This window comes from Etheostoma spectabile, chromosome 16, assembly GCF_008692095.1.
Source record: "Etheostoma spectabile isolate EspeVRDwgs_2016 chromosome 16, UIUC_Espe_1.0, whole genome shotgun sequence".
Lineage (NCBI taxonomy): Eukaryota > Metazoa > Chordata > Actinopteri > Perciformes > Percidae > Etheostoma > Etheostoma spectabile.
Window position 1 is genome coordinate 4,425,772 of NC_045748.1, and position 6,414 is coordinate 4,432,185.

Sequence of the window (6,414 nt, forward strand, 5' to 3'; positions counted from 1 at the left end):
CACCTGCTCATCAGATAAACACTCACACACATTCACACACCCATGGCGCAGCAATAGGAGCCATTCGGGTTTCAAAGACTTGCCCAAGGACACTTCAAAACGGAACTGCAGGGATCTAACCACCGACCATCCGATTGGTAACTGCTCTACCACCAGAGCTCTCTGTCTCTAACCACCCCTACCTAATAGAACATGTAAATAAGACAACTTCAGAATGACAGGGAGGCTCAATTTCCCACTTTTCCACATCTCCCATCCCTGTGCCAAGTTAATACATCTCGCAGCAGTCCACCCAGGGTATCTGCTTCCTGTGTATTGTAACGCTGGGCCTAAGTTGACTCCCTGCTGGGCCTAAGCATCAGGACAATTTTGATAAAAATGCCTTTTAAAACTAAAATGTGTTATTCAATTAGCAAACTCCTTACAGGACTCCTAGCAGTGCAGTGTGTGTACAGTTTGTTGCTGTTTTTGGTGAATAACTTACTTCCCACGTCTTTCGCACCAGCTGCTGATTAAAGTGAAGTGGGTTCGCCCTGAAGTTAACCACAACTTCAGCCCAGGCTCACTTAAGGTTACCTGATCTTCAAAGTGGACCAGCCATTTTTATTTTAGTGACAAGCCGCTCCTTTTTCCTCGGCCAAAAATGACAGACACTTGGCCGGCGGGCCTAACAGCTTTTCTGGCGGAAACCCAAATTGTCACAGTGATGGCGGATTAATGGGTTTGGTAACTTTTTCATTACTGAAATTCCAAATGTAATCCTTTAAACTACTTGTTACTGAATATTTTTTTTTTATCATATCACTGTAACGTGTAAGTAAACACATCATGGGTGTTTTAGCTCCTTTAGCTTCTCTTGTTAATCAGCATGACACAGTATCACTGAGTTTGTTTGACATTCATGGCGGGAGGACAGCTCATAAAGAAAGAAAAAAAAGAAAAAAATCTCTTCTCACATTTCCCAATCTCTCCAGTTTACTGATTTCTTTAACTCTAACCTTCAAACTGTTCAGCTATTCCTTCCTCTTTGCAAGTGGCTCAGTGTGTCATAAGTTCATGCCTGTGTGTGTGTGTGTGTGTGTGTGTGTGTGTGTGTGTGTGGTCTACAAAGAGGGGTATTTGACCGCCTGATAAGGGAGACACACAGGCACTGACAGGTTCATCCATCAGTGTGTCAGACTGACGGACAGGCCTCTGTAGAGACGTAACACTCTACATGCACGTGTGTGTGTGTGTGTGTGTGTGTGTGTGTGTGGTCGGACCCAAATATGCTTCAATTGGAACACACACAGTGGTTCTGCCTTAGTCAGAATATCAATGTGATTCTCTGCTCTCCCCTGATGTTCCATTTTCTTTCTCTGCCTTTCAGCTGGTTGGCTTCTGCTTTCATTCTTTACCCTTTCTATTATTTTCTATCATCCCTGCCACTGTCACACTAAATGGGTGAATTACTCGAATTGTTGGGTCCGTTTAATCATAGAGTGTGGTCTAGACCCACTCTGTCTGTAAAGTGTCTTGACATAACTCGTGTTATGATTTGATACTATGAATACAATTGAATTGAATCATGCATTTTATCTTCCTCTATCTATTGTATAATGATACAATTGTTGAAGCTTGACATCAATGGAAGAGAGGGTTTAGAAAAAACACAGCTGACAGTTTATGTCACTCACTGGATATATGGACTTACTTATTCAGCGTCTTGACAAGCTTGGGAACTCTGCTATGTTCTTTATCCATTTCATTCACAGGAGCACGCAAATGACAACATCGGTATGTAAGAACACGCATACCAGCACCGCGTAGGAAGACCACTGTTCCTCATTTCCCTGGAGGATCAAAATAGTTCCCAAACACCCAACAGGGAAGTGCTCCCTGGCAACAGGAGTAGCTCAAGGAAGTGAAGAGGAAACTGACCCCACATTTCTGGACCAATTGACCCCTACATTTTTTTTAAGAACTTTGAATGCATTTTTCTTATTCACCGACAACGTTGCTATGGGGAACGTGATGCATTCATACCACTTTTGTTGTTAATAGTTAATAGGTCAATAGGTGATAGTGTATTTGAGGAGAGCTGACATCGGGGAACACGTCACTATCTGTTCCCATTGTAACTTAACAGGGACTTAAGCTAACTAACAATCGCAAATACTTTGTAGGCAATTAACTCCAACTATTCCAATCCTACCTATTTGTTCAAAAACTACAACAACCACACTTGTTTAGTTCAATGTGGTATCATAACTTTGCGTAAACAAACACTTTCCTGAAGCCAAGTGGCTTGTTATCTGTACGCATGCTGAGCTATCCGCGTGTATGTCTACGTTGTGTTACTGTATACAGCGGATGGCAGTCTGCAGCGTCACAGCGTAAACACACACGCCACTTTCTAAAGCCATGTGGTGTGTTACTGCAAGGCTACGCGTTATTGTGAGGCTATGGTGTGGTTTAGGAAACGTCACACGCGAGTTGGGTTTAGGAATAGAAGAACAGGGGTTGGGTTTAGGAAAAGAAGAACTGGTTGGGTTTAAGAAAACAACGTGGAAAATCAACATCTAACTTGTAACACGAAGCAAATGCCCCATGCGGGACACGATCCTCCCCACGCAGAGTTATACTCCTCTCTACGGTGTCAATTTACACGCAATCACAAGCTAATGTAAGTCACTGGAGGCCAAATGGCATTCATAAACACGCTAAAAGCCAGTATGTGTCTTGATATTATGCCAATAATGGCATACAAACTGGCATGTCATACGCTTCTTAATGAGATCAGTCTGGTTTAGTTATGTTTGGTTCATGCATTGGAGTTATGTTACATCATATCAGTTCAGTTTTGGTGACCTTATTCAGGGAAAGTTAGTTAGTTAAGGATGCCAGACCTCTTCTCAAAACCCACTTTTATCTTAGTTGTCTCTTTCCTTCTTTTATGTGATTTGGTTAAGCTCATTTTATTCTACTCCGCAACATCTTTTATACTTATACATAGGTTCTCCATTTCCTTTTATCATTTACTCACAGTTAGTGTTTGATCTGTCAACTTACGGGAAGCACAACCTGCTTTTTGGAAAGTGCTTAACAAGATGATTATTACATTATATTTAGAATATATTTGAATCCACAAAGTTCAGAATTGTTCATATAAGTCAGATAAAAAAGTAATTTTGTAAATAAACTACCAACTTTAATGCCCTTCAATTGATTATATTCAATGACATTTATATGAGAAAACATCCAATTAACTTGTCTGGGGAAATGTGTTATTTTGTACACACCCCAGCCACCCCCACTCTGCAGTACATACAGTTTCATTATAACATAAATGATGAAAAGCTCCTAATGTTACCAAACATCATTGTGTTTGCCTCACGCAATGTTGACACATTTAAGACATCTGACATTTTGAAAGTAAAAAATACAAAAAGAAAGACAACGCAAACTGTAACGCTGCTACAAGGATTCTGTATGCTTATGTTAAGTTAAGCTAATATTTAGTCAACCTGATTTGGGGGATTTTATTATTCTAAACCAGGGCTTTTCTAAGTCTGACACTGTGATCTACACTGTGACCTACTACTACCTACTATCCCATATTCATAGTGCAACATGAAACTACTTTATATTATTGATCAAATACATCAAGTGTTGAAGCTATAGTTTGCAAGCTACTTTAGTGGATCCAAACTGGAAGTTAAATTGTTGCCATGGAGTCCATGAGTTAGCTGTGGTCTACAACTTGAGCACTGCGTTTTTTTTCTCCATCTGTTCTTAACTATATTTTCATTTACCTAATTCACATTTTGGCAAAATGCCACCATTAAAAGTATGCCAGATAAGCTATTAGCAGTTTCTGTTTGCAATATACTCATGGATGGACAGAAACCTCATACTGGATTACTTTGATATTGAAGAAAACTTAAAAACGTGACGATTCTAAGGCAAGTTTAGTGGATTGGAAGAGGAGTGGATTTTTTTACTATGATTTCTGAAGGTTGGATTGATGGACTTTATTTGGATTTAAAGACATCCCAGGAAAGCAAAACTCACATTAAAACATGTGTATCAAGTCCCTGTTTTCAGATTTGAATTAGTTTGGACTCTGAGAAGAAGTGCCATTGTTGCCACAACTTGTTGCTGTTGGGCTCTTAGGGTTTTTAAGTATCTTAAATGCCTCTATGAAATGTGTGCCTAGGGTTTTACCTAGCAGGCTAGGTTAAAGCTGTGGTACTAATGTTCTAATGTTCTAATCTAGCTAAACTTGTGAAAAACCATGCAACATCCCCGCCTAAACTGTGTCTCTTTCTCCCTCCAATATTACTATTAACATAATAAAGACACCTGTACTCGGTCAAGACAAAAAGCCATATTTGGCAAGACCAGTGGCCGAGGCCGAGACAAGTTCGAGACCAAATACCAGCGAGTCTGAGACCATAGAAAAACGGTCATGAGTGCGGACTCGAGTCTAAGACCGGAATTTAGTACTACAGCCCTGCTACCGGTTGCGTAGGAACCGGTTCCATAGTGGAACCGGGTTTCGGTACCCAACCCTAATGTGCCACTCCTTCTGGTGCAGCTCCAACTTCTGACTGTGATAGTACAGGACATATCAGCCCAAATACAATAACTTCCCATTGTTTGTAGGACACCAACAAGCACCTGTCCCTTTCACCTCACTCAGTACCTTCACTTTGTCTCCCATGGCGTCGCCCTGCAACTTTCCAGCAACTTTCTAACACCTTTTGCAGAATCCATATTTTTTTTATTACCACAAATATTTTCACATTTCCTTGTCTCTTCAAGACGTCTGTTTGACTCATTGTGACTCACTGTGTCGACATTTACTCTTTTATCTTCCAAAAACTCCATGTTTCCCTTTCTCTTTGACTTTTTTTCCACTCATTCTCTGCTTCTCCCCCCCCCCCCCCCCCCGCACGGTCCTCACTCTCACTTCCTCCTCTCTCTCTCTCTCTCTCTCTCTCTCTCTCTTTCTCTCTCTCTTTCTGTCTCTCTCAGTCAGTCTCACATTCCTTGCAAGCTTGGCTTCTTTGTCCTGAATGACATCACAGACATAAGGCCGTGACAGGCAAGACAGGAGGAATGTGGTGCGAGAGATGGATAGAAACCATAAAAGAAAGAGAGCCGGAAAGAGCGAGAGACTACCCAGATGATGGAGAGAGAGAGAGAGAGAGAGAGAGAGAGAGAGAGAGAGAGATTTTGTGAGGGAATGAGAAAATGTGAAAGAAACAGGCAAAACCAAGGAGAGCGGGAGAAAGAATTCCATTGATTGAGCAGGGCATGAATGGACTTCACAGAGAAGTCTCCACACACACACACACACACACACACACACACACACACACACACACACACACACACACACACACACTTCAAGCCTCCTACCCGTCTACTCCCTCCCTCCCGGCCTCGCTCTCGTCCCTCCGTCTGTCCCCTCCTTCTCTGTTTGTAATCTTTTCATTAATCTCCTTTAGAAGAATCAGACAACAGCACCTCCTCCACAAACCCAGAGCGAGAAAGTTTTCACACATGCAGCGCTTAGTCCCACAGTGCTACCTAGTTTAGGGGAGCACTGTGTCACCATGTACGACCGATAGGTCTGATAAAAGCTCAATCTTATGGTTGGACTGAAACCACACACTCAATCCACTGAAAGTAACAAATTAAGTGTGCAATTCAGCTAGTCTAGACTATAATATGTAACTATGGTAGTTCCAGTTTTTCAAATGTGAGAATTTGTAGTTTTTTCTTTTTCAATGTCTAAATCAGTAATACCTTTGCGTTTTGGACTATTGACGGGCATAATACGCAATTTCATTTTATGGTCATCAATGTACAGTATGTTCCACAATTTTCTACAAATGGATAGTCAAAATAATAGCTGTAGCCATAGACATTTATATTTTCCGTCCTTTAAAAGTAGTCAAAAAATGTTTCAGAAACATTTCAGAACCTCAGGAGATGGACAGCGGTCGACACAAACACACACGCCTACTAACTTGATGATAAAGTGGTAAAGTATTTTTCAACTCTGTAGAGCGCCACTTCTCATAAATACAGACAGGATTGGAGATGAAAAGTTTAACTAGCATAGAACCGCGATCAGCTTCGTGGGAAATTAAGAATCAATGGAGCAGGGGACTGACAGGGACATAACCAATCACACTATGACAGACGCTCCACTTAGCACCAACTGCAATGTTTCATTTCAAAAGAATTTAACCTGATAGTGTGGCACACGTGGGTGCTCGGGGGCTCAAGCATCCACGGAATACACTGAGCACCCACTTTCGATTCCGGTTCTTATCAATTCTCAATTTTGATTCTTTGAGGGATGGAGTTGAAACGGGTCACATTCTTTTCTTAATTCACAAATAAGAGGAAGGTTTTATT

The 6,414-nt window shown here is 41.3% G+C and overlaps 1 protein-coding gene and 1 long non-coding RNA gene across 3 annotated transcripts in view; one reads left to right on the forward strand and one right to left on the reverse strand.

Annotated features, from left to right (window-relative positions):
* cntfr (ciliary neurotrophic factor receptor) overlaps positions 1–6,414 on the reverse strand; it is a 252,365-nt gene that overhangs the window by 59,870 nt on the left and 186,081 nt on the right. The gene's annotated exons all lie outside the window — the stretch shown is intronic.
* Positions 2,233–6,414, forward strand: part of LOC116704032 (uncharacterized) — an 11,230-nt gene continuing 7,048 nt past the window's right edge. Inside the window, exons 1-2 of the long non-coding RNA XR_004335568.1 lie at positions 2,233–2,405; positions 3,032–3,041. This is a non-coding gene — a long non-coding RNA (uncharacterized LOC116704032). The remainder of the gene's footprint in view (positions 2,406–3,031; positions 3,042–6,414) is intronic.